Source organism: Etheostoma cragini, chromosome 20 (assembly GCF_013103735.1).
Source record: "Etheostoma cragini isolate CJK2018 chromosome 20, CSU_Ecrag_1.0, whole genome shotgun sequence".
In the NCBI taxonomy this organism is placed as follows: Eukaryota; Metazoa; Chordata; class Actinopteri; order Perciformes; family Percidae; genus Etheostoma; species Etheostoma cragini.
In genome coordinates, this window is record NC_048426.1 from 4,012,214 (window position 1) to 4,021,558 (window position 9,345).

At 42.1% G+C, this 9,345-nt stretch overlaps 1 long non-coding RNA gene across 1 annotated transcript; it reads right to left on the minus strand.

Annotated features, from left to right (window-relative positions):
- Positions 1–1,001: 1,001 nt before the first annotated feature.
- On the minus strand, positions 1,002–7,298 carry LOC117936252. Its single transcript, XR_004654912.1, has 3 exons — positions 6,805–7,298; positions 1,716–1,717; positions 1,002–1,014 (listed from the first exon to the last, which is right to left on the minus strand). It is a non-coding gene; the product is annotated as an uncharacterized LOC117936252 (long non-coding RNA).
- Positions 7,299–9,345: the final 2,047 nt, after the last annotated feature.

Sequence of the window (9,345 nt, forward strand, 5' to 3'; positions counted from 1 at the left end):
TATGCACATTGTATTCAAGGAAAAGGTGAACAAATATATAAATAATAAAAATATTTATAATGGCATAGGTTATATTGCAGTAAGTGGCTTTACATCAGGGAACTGGACCCTGATCCGAGCACACTTGACCCAGGTCCATTTTGTGTAGATTAGTTTAAACATGACGGATTTCTAAGTTCCGTCTCAGTACAGTTCATGTGTACACCAATACTGATCATATCAGGTGTAATCCAAGTGTACCAAACCACGGAAGTAGACTGCTATGTACTGTAGGTACCAGACGTTTTTAACCGGTTATGAAACTGTCTCAATTTAATACTGATGCCACAATATCGGACAGCACTGCAGCCCGCTGAGTGCAGACCCAGACCCGCTACGCTGCACCTTTGACCTGCAGTTGGAGCTTCAGCGGGAAGGCTGAGAATACCACACGTGGCCGCAGAGGCTCATCCTCCCGCAAGGAGAAGAGCTTCTCCTTACTGAATCCCACTTCTTTCTCCAATGTTTTTTCCAAATGTTTAATTGTTGCCTGTTGAACACTGTAGTTCTGTCATTAGATCTGTCGGAGCTGAATTTTCAACGGGGGAGACAGAAAAATGAACCGATGTAGCCTAATCAAGCCATGGTCTCCCACCGAACCTGCTCTGGCTGAAAACTTGTGCAGTCTGGCCAAAAGTTCCGCTCTAGGGAAACCTACGAATCAGAAAAATGTCCCCCTCTCTTGTGTTGCCTCCATGTTTTATATATTAGTAAAACCTATTATTTCCATGGTGCATTTTTGTGACTGGTTGAACCGATAAATTTAGGCTGAAGGGGGGTTACTGGCATAAGTAAATTACATATTGCAGCTAAACTTACTATAGGCTTAGCTTAAATATATTATTTTCTTTCTCTGGCAACTTACCTAGGCTATTAATGTGTTGGATTCATATTAAAATACTTTAAATTTTTAGACATTGTCATATTTGAATGCTGAGGACCCCATAGGGGTCACGGACCTTCTGTTGAAGATTTCTAACACACCTTCAGAAACCAATTAAGATCCCATACAAGCATTTCAAACTCTTTGAAGTCCCTCCCTCATGCATAATCATATCTAGATGTCTCTGAAATCGTCTTTATCCGGGCCCCCATGACCTCTTCAAAATACCATGGATTACATTAAGGACCCATAGTTCAGTGAAGCCAAGGAACAGTAAAGCCAATTTTAAAAACTATTATTTCAAATGATCCCCGGGAAAAAAGTCTTTCAGGAAGCAGGGGGGAGTTACAGCTTTACTCGCCAACAATGTCTGACAACCTGATCATCATTCGTGTCATTCATCACTCCAGCAGGACTAAGCCTCGTTGTAAAAACCTGCCAGTCCACCACTGGGCTGGCTTAAAGCTCAGGGAAAAAATCCATCCCTTCTTAACCAGTCTGACCAGTCACATCTCCATGTATAAAAAATATCCAAAAGCAAATCCTGGGACGGGGGGGTACTTTATAATCCACTTCATAATCCTTAATCCCTAATGTGTCCAATTCCATAACCTGGCGGACCTGCCATGTTAAAGAAGGTTGACGAGATTAGTGTTAAAGTTAGACGTTCTTGAAGAAAATTCCCTTTCTCCTCTGCAGTGCTGGAGCTGTCTTTGTGTGCTCCGTGTCAGTCTTCTCTGCTGGGTACTAAATTACACCTACCCCACCTTCATTTCTGTTTGGTTTTCACAACTGCTTGGCATTAGACCTGAACTTAATCCAAGTGTTTTAATAACCTCTCGATTGTTTGTCATTGCCGTAACATATTTAGATATATTTAAATGCTTCTGACCTTACGACCTAATGTGTGACCTAAGTGGTGACCCCTCCCTTTGCCACAAACTGATTATGCACGATTGATGAAAATGATACAATGCAGAACAACACCCAATAAGGACATAGTTCACATCATGGCCACATAAAACAAAAATCAATCATTTGGCAAAAAGAAATGAACAGACGAAGAAAGGTACAGTATAATAAAAGTATTATCCTATTAGCTTTACAACTACACAGCAGAGATGTTTATATGTGGTTAGAGAGCTCGGGCTGTCACAAAATTATTACAGATATGCACATGAAATGTATTTTATCTAATGATTAGAGACAAACATTTTCTATCGCAGACAAAAAGTAGAAAAAGTAGAAGTCATTCAAAAAGAAAAGTAATAATAGGAAAAGTAAAGTTATCGAGGTGATGAAACATATAGGTGGGATGCAAAGAGTCTCGTTAAAAATATCGTTACAATAAATGGTAACGCTTTACTTACTACATTAGAGTGACATGACACTGTCATAAACACATGAACCCTAACCATAACCCTAACCCTAACTATAATAATAATAATAACCATAACTTATCATGACAAAGCCGAATGACACTCACTAGAAGAAGCGTTTGACTTGTTTATAATGTTTATGACACATTCATGACAGTGTCATGTCACTCTTATATAAAGTGTAACCCAATATGTATATATTATACAGCTGGTAGAACTGGTGGGAAACAGCCTTTTCATGTTTTAGATTTTTATCAATTTGCAATTGGATGGTTTTACAACATAATCTTGTTAATAGTTATGATTTTGCATTTATCTTCGGGCAGTGTCCTGATCTTTCTTATCTTATAATAAACACTTTCTTTCATTTACACAATATTTAGAGGCCTAAAATGACTTGTATCTCTCTCCAGGGGTGGTCCTGGGGTCCGTTGAAGTCTAGGGTTTGGCCCTGAAATCTTAAATAAGTCTGGGGTCATGCTTGGGGCCAAAGTATCTCAGTCTGTAGGGACTTGGCTTGGAAATCAGTTCAAGACCACCATACCGAGTGTCAACTGGGAGCTGGAGAGGTGCCAGTTCACCTCCTGGGCACTTCTGTTGTGCTCATGAGCAAAGCACCGAACTGCATGGAGTGCCGACAGTGCTGAAGTCCCAGCTCAGTTCAGTTTATTCTTTGTCTCAGAAGGGCGATTTGTATGCAGCAAAAAGAATACATATGAGAATGTGACATATGAGTGTCACGGACATAACTACATCACAGACTTGGCTCTCTTATAAAGTTCGTCATACGTATTTCATGACTTTGTGGTAATGTCTGAAGTTCTACCATGTACTCTGTAACTTGGTTACCGTGGTTACCTTGTTTCAAGCCATTCTAGCGTTGTATAGAAAGCCTGCAGGAAGACTCAGCGCCATTTGGGCCAGTTCTCATAATATTTAACCAGCTAAGCTGCTTGACTCTGATTGGCTAACAGCTAGCCAATGAGAGCCTGGCTATCAGCATTAGCATTTCATCTTCACATTCTCAACATAACGTACACTCATATGGAGCTAAAAGGTTAAGTAAAAATGCAAGTAAAAATGTTTTTATGTGGTAGGGCACCTTTAAAAAAAGTCGACAGTTGAGTTTTGGTTTCACGCGAGAAACAAACCCCTCTCTCCTTGGAGAATGTCATGTGTGTGTGTGTGTGTGTGTGTGTGTGTGTGTGTGTGGGTGTTGTAATAGATGTAACTGTGTTGAGTCACAAATGTTCCTCCGTCACAAGGGGAACTACCTCATGGACCTAGGTATGTAACAAAGTCGGTTAATTTAAAAAAGGTGACCGGGTGAAAGTCAACAACAGTGTGAGGTTCTTTGTTTGATTTATTAATATGTTTGACGTGTGTCTTTTTTAAATTACTATTATTTCAAACACAGTTAACTTCTAAAACAGCTTTTACTTCCTTCAAATGGACTATTTATTTAGCGCTTTTTCTTGTCTTAACAACTTTTTTTAAACACTTTTACATAGTGTAGGAAACATTCAGACACACTTGTATACACACATTCACACACTAGTGACCGAGGCTGCCATACAAGGTGACATCTGCTCATCAGATAAATATTCACACAGCGATGGTGCTGCATGTGGAGCAATATAGGGTTCAGACACGGAACTGCAGGGCCAGGGTCGACCACCACCCTTCCACAGCTGCACCCTAACGTATAGGAAACAACACACAATCCAATGAGAAAAGTCAGGCATCTGCTAAATTTTATACACACACATAACAAAATGCTCCACCCAGTTTGAAATAAATATTCCAGCTCTGTATTTGAAATAACAACTAACGTATGAAAATTTATTATCAGCTGCCACTGTATGAACACACAAGGTAATGTTAGGGTTAAGGTGTGTTGGTGCACATCTATGGGGCGCTGTCATCCATTATCGTTTGTAAGGGGAGAGGGAGAGTCAGCACGTTGGACTCTGGACAGGAGAAGCGTTGCCAGCGGCAACTTCAACACTTGAAAGACACGCAAAGGTAGTGTAGTTCAGTGGAGACATGTCAATGTCCAGCACATGCTTTCTTTTTTCACAATCAGTATGCAATGCACTATCCCGCGACACATCCTATTTTTCTTGCAACCCCTTGTCAGGTTCTCTACCCCAGGTTGGCAGCCATTTTACTAAAATATAGTTTACAAAATATTTAGATTTTTTAAAATATAATTTAGCTTAATCCAGTACAAAGTAACAAGCGGAGGTAGCTAGGACAACACACACATTTTTTAAATGTCTATGGCAAGATGGGACAGATTGATGCAAAGCCTCCACAGCCCCCCCGGTGCATAATAGCAAGGATATCACTGTAACTGATGAAAGCCATACCCCCATCTCAGTGCATTAACTTGTTTATCTCTCAGTCGGTGACGACAGAAAAGGGAAAAGTTTCAAGCTTGGCTGCTCATTGTGGGCCGGTGAGATAGAGGCAGAGACACGGCAAAACAAAAGGCAGCCAGAGAAATTTGCATGGTGCTCAATTATACATTAGCGAACATCACTTGGCAATCTGTTCATATCAATTTAATTGGATTTTAATACTGCCTGTGATCTTGTTTCCTAATTAACAGCAGCGGCTGGCAATAAAGCAGAAGCATGCACCCAGCAACACCTTTGATCCGGGCCATATGGACTTGCTTGGAGCTCATTGGTAGGGGGAGAGAAAAATATCAGTCACCTAAATATGGGTCTATGACAAGCCAGCGGAAAGGAGACTTTAGTGTGTGTGTGTGTGTCTGTGTGTGCGTGTGTGCACATAATGTTGGTTTTCATCGTTGTTGAGCCATGTGTGTGTCCACGCATGTGTGAGTGTGTTTTTCTCACCACATGTATTTATTTGCTGCTCCCTGCCAGTGTGTGTATGTGCATACTGTACGTGTTTGTGTTGGACCTTGGACGTGTGTGTGTGTGTGTGTGTGTATGTGCCTGCCAGGGGGCGGAGGGATCAGCGCGACCCCCAGATGGCGGATATCACTCCTACCTTGCGCCTTCATTGATTAATTTCTTCCCTGATTGGTTGTGATTACTGATAAATAAAACATGATCTGGAGATCAGATGCAAATCAGCTTGGGGGGTTTTGGAGAGGGTGGGGGGGCTGTTGATTGCTTTTTCAAATCTGTTTATTTCTTGCCCCGCTGCCCTCGACTTTGGATTGGAGGGCAGAAAGACGGTTAAACGTGTTTCTGCTGGTACACATGCTAACACAGGACAGCCTCTTTGAACATATTCATCACATTTCTTTCCAAACAGGTTTTCTTAACACTTATTTATCCATTATGCTCATCTAAAATAATCATGCATACATTCCATGAGACATATTGTACCCTCCTAAAACAATACTGGAAGTCTGCTGCACTTAAACAGTTAATGATCACTGATGGCACATGTATTCATTTGAATGCTACAAAATTTGGGTTTTGTATTGTTGGTTGTACAAAATTAAATATTAACCCACTAAGCCCCGGATCAAACTCAGCTGTAGGCCTCTATTAAAGGTCCCATGACACGGTGGTCTTTGGATGCTTGAATGTTAACCTTAGTGGTCCCTTAATAATGTATCTGAAGTCTCTTTTATATAGACTTTAGTGGCCCCCTCATACTGTATCCGAAGTCTCTTTTATATAGACTTTAGTGGTCTCCTAATACCATACCTGAAGTCTCTTTCCCATAATTCAGCCTTGGTGCAGACTTTCCTGGGCCAGCTCCCTCTCATCTTCTGCTGAGGTGGGGCAGCTAGGACAGGCTGGGAAATTGTCAGCTTGGGGAGTTTGAACTGAGCCAACCGCGAGACAGCTTGAGCGAAGGACTGGCGCGTGGCTGGAGGCCGGGAAGGCTTGGCTTTCCGAGAGAGGTAGAGCTGAAGAGCTTTGTCTTCCTTCTTCTTCGCCTTACACCTCTGCTGCATTGAGACCAAAGCGGTGCCAAAGACTCTGTCAGGGACGACAGGCATGTATAAAATGTTCTCTTTTTCCCTGTCGGACAGATTCGTCAGGTTGAGCATCTCGCTCTTTTCTGTAGAACCATCATCCCCACAGATTTACCTGTGGCCTGGACCGCACAGTGCTGTATGTGAAGGCAGATGTCCATGATCACAGTAATCTCTTCCCACACATCAGGGTCAAGTTTGGTGGCCGTGTCCTTGCAGAGCTCCGCTTGGTACGTGATGAGCATGGAGGAGACATTCAGACCTCTCACCGCTAAAGCTGCCGCTTTATACCAGCTCTTGGTTAAGGCAGACTGGAAATGGCCGCCTTCGACGGGAGTGTGGGGTTCCTTGAGGATGTTGCAGCCACCTGTGGGTGAAAGTGGGCTGCAACAAATGTCCATCAATGCTCCATCAGGGGCATGCGGAGCATTCCCAGCTTTTCCATGCCCTCAAACTCCAGGAAGGCTCCCTGAATCGGGGTCTAACAACTGAACTGGCGGTGTTAGCCTGCCCTACAGTGGGTAGATCTGGACCAGATGGTTGTAGTCTGTAGCCAGCCCTACAGTTGGTAGATCTGGACCAGATGGTTGTAGTCTGTAGCCAGCCCTACAGTTGGTAGATCTGGACCAGATGGTTGTAGTCTGTAGCCAGCCCTACAGTAGGTAGATCTGGACCAGATGGTTGTAGTCTGTAGCCAGCCCTACAGTTGGTAGATCTGGACCAGATGGTTGTAGTCTGTAGCCAGCCCTACAGTAGGTAGATCTGGACCAGATGGTTGTAGTCTGTAGCCAGCCCTACAGTTGGTAGATCTGGACCAGATGGTTGTAGTCTGTAGCAAGCCCTACAGTACGTAGATCTGGACAAGATGGTTCTAGTCTGTAGCCAGCCCTACAGTAGGTAGATCTGGACCAGATGGTTGTAGTCTGTAGCCAGCCCTACAGTAGGTAGATCTGGACCAGATGGTTGTAGTCTGTAGCCAGCCCTACAGTAGGTAGATCTGGACCAGATGGTTGTAGTCTGTAGCCATTTAGTCATTTTAAAAGCATGGTTACCTTTTAGTAAAAATGCAAACAGCAGCTACATTATGTCCAAAACATACAGACAGACATGTCACCATTCAAAAAACATCTAACTTGAGGAAACGTGTAGCGGCCATTTTTTTAGTTGTTGTTGTGGACAGGCAAATGTTTGTTGTCAGGTTATATATGAATAAAACATTTCCTATACATATATATACTATATGTCTAAATTGGATGTGATGTTCTCTTTAAAGCTGTTTTAAATTTTTTTTAAATTTTAATTGATTTCATTGTGCATGAACTATGATTTGCCTAAAGATGATTATTTTGTATTTTTGTTTGTCTGATTGAATGCTTGTATTAAAAAATAAATCAGACGTTACTCAACAGTTACTCAATACTTTAGTAGTTTTTTCTCCAAGCACTTTTTTACTCTTACTCAAGTAATTGTTTGGATGACTACTTTGTACTTTTACTTGAGTCATATTATTCTGAAGTAACAGTACTTTTATTTGTGAACTGTTTTTGGCTACTCTCCTCCCCTCTGCTTCTAGCTTTCATTGGTTGGTGATAAGACGCTGTGCTGCTATGATGCAGCAGCTCAACAGTTCTTCTTTCAGTTATGTTCTAGATTAGGTTTTACTATTGGCTCTAACATGAAATTAGCCAAATCCTGAGAACACGGTTAACCAAAGAGGAAAAAATACAATGCGACATAAGGGAAAATAAACTTGGTTACAGAGCAGCCGCACTACACTACAACACTACACTGGCACTCTTTTGGTTGGGGAATTTAGATAGGGTTGCAACGCAAACAATCCACGATCACAGGAAAAATCTGAGAGCAGAAGATTTGCAAGCACGCAGAAGCTGTCTGAGTCCATTGAGACAGTTTGAGCACAAGCAGAACAAATCCATGTACGAACAGTGACTAGATGAGTGTGAGAGCCCGAGATGCTCAGGCCCTGGCCTGGTCCTGGCCCGAGACGCTCTGCCCTGGCCCGGCAGCTTATCAGACTTCTTGGCCCGATTTTTTTCCTCTCCTCCCGTGAACACAGCCTATAAGCTACTATTGCAGTCGTTAGTTGACTTTTGTTTTTATTGTCAGCTCTAATGTGAAAAATGGCCCAAAGTCCGGACCCAGGGGCATAAATAGGCCCATCGGGTTTAGGCTGAAACGCAAGGCTCAACTGTGGAGACATGGCAGGTATGGAAGAGGACGCTCCTGGGTCCTGACTGGGTGCTTTGGAGACAAAGCATACAGTAAATGTTGTGATCCTGCATGGCAGCAGGGCGGCTGTTGCCCCAATGGACCTACTGTTTTAGCAATGTCTCCCACTCCAGGATCTCAGCGATTACTTTGATGAATGCGATGTTATCGTAACTGATATAATCCATGGATGGACACTACTTTTGATCCAATATTACCTAACACTGTTTTTATTGTGAAGCAGCTACAAATGCAATGCACTGGTCACGGATTAGTGAAGTTCTGTTAGCTTGGCTTTTGTTCACTAGAAGTGCACCGGGACACCTCAGACATGTAGTCAAAGTAAACATCATCTTCTGCCTTGCCATTTTGTCCTGTGGGAAACGTTGTGCACTGTTGCAGCGCCATTGGAATGGTTACTCATGGCTCCTGTCCCAAGCACACCCCAAATAAATATATTTATATATAAAATATGTCAAAAGGATGACCCCCCGACCACAGTGGTGATGAAGATAACGTCACACACCTTTGGCCATAAAGTTTATAATCAAAGTTGTTTTTTAACTTTCACTTCTAATACTAGTATAATAATAATATCAGAAAATTACGTTTGGTACTTAAGTACAGTAGACATCAGATACTTTAACACTTTTACTCAAGTAAAAGTCTAAAAGGAGACTGTATCTTCTACCAAAGTAATTTTCTGGTAAGATTACTTGTACTTTTACTCAAGTATTGCTGTCAAGAACATTATACATGACTGCTCTCAACATACTTGTTAAAAAAGTCTCAACATGGGGCCTTTAGCACGAAATATCTGAGCCATCAATTTGATAATGTCATAA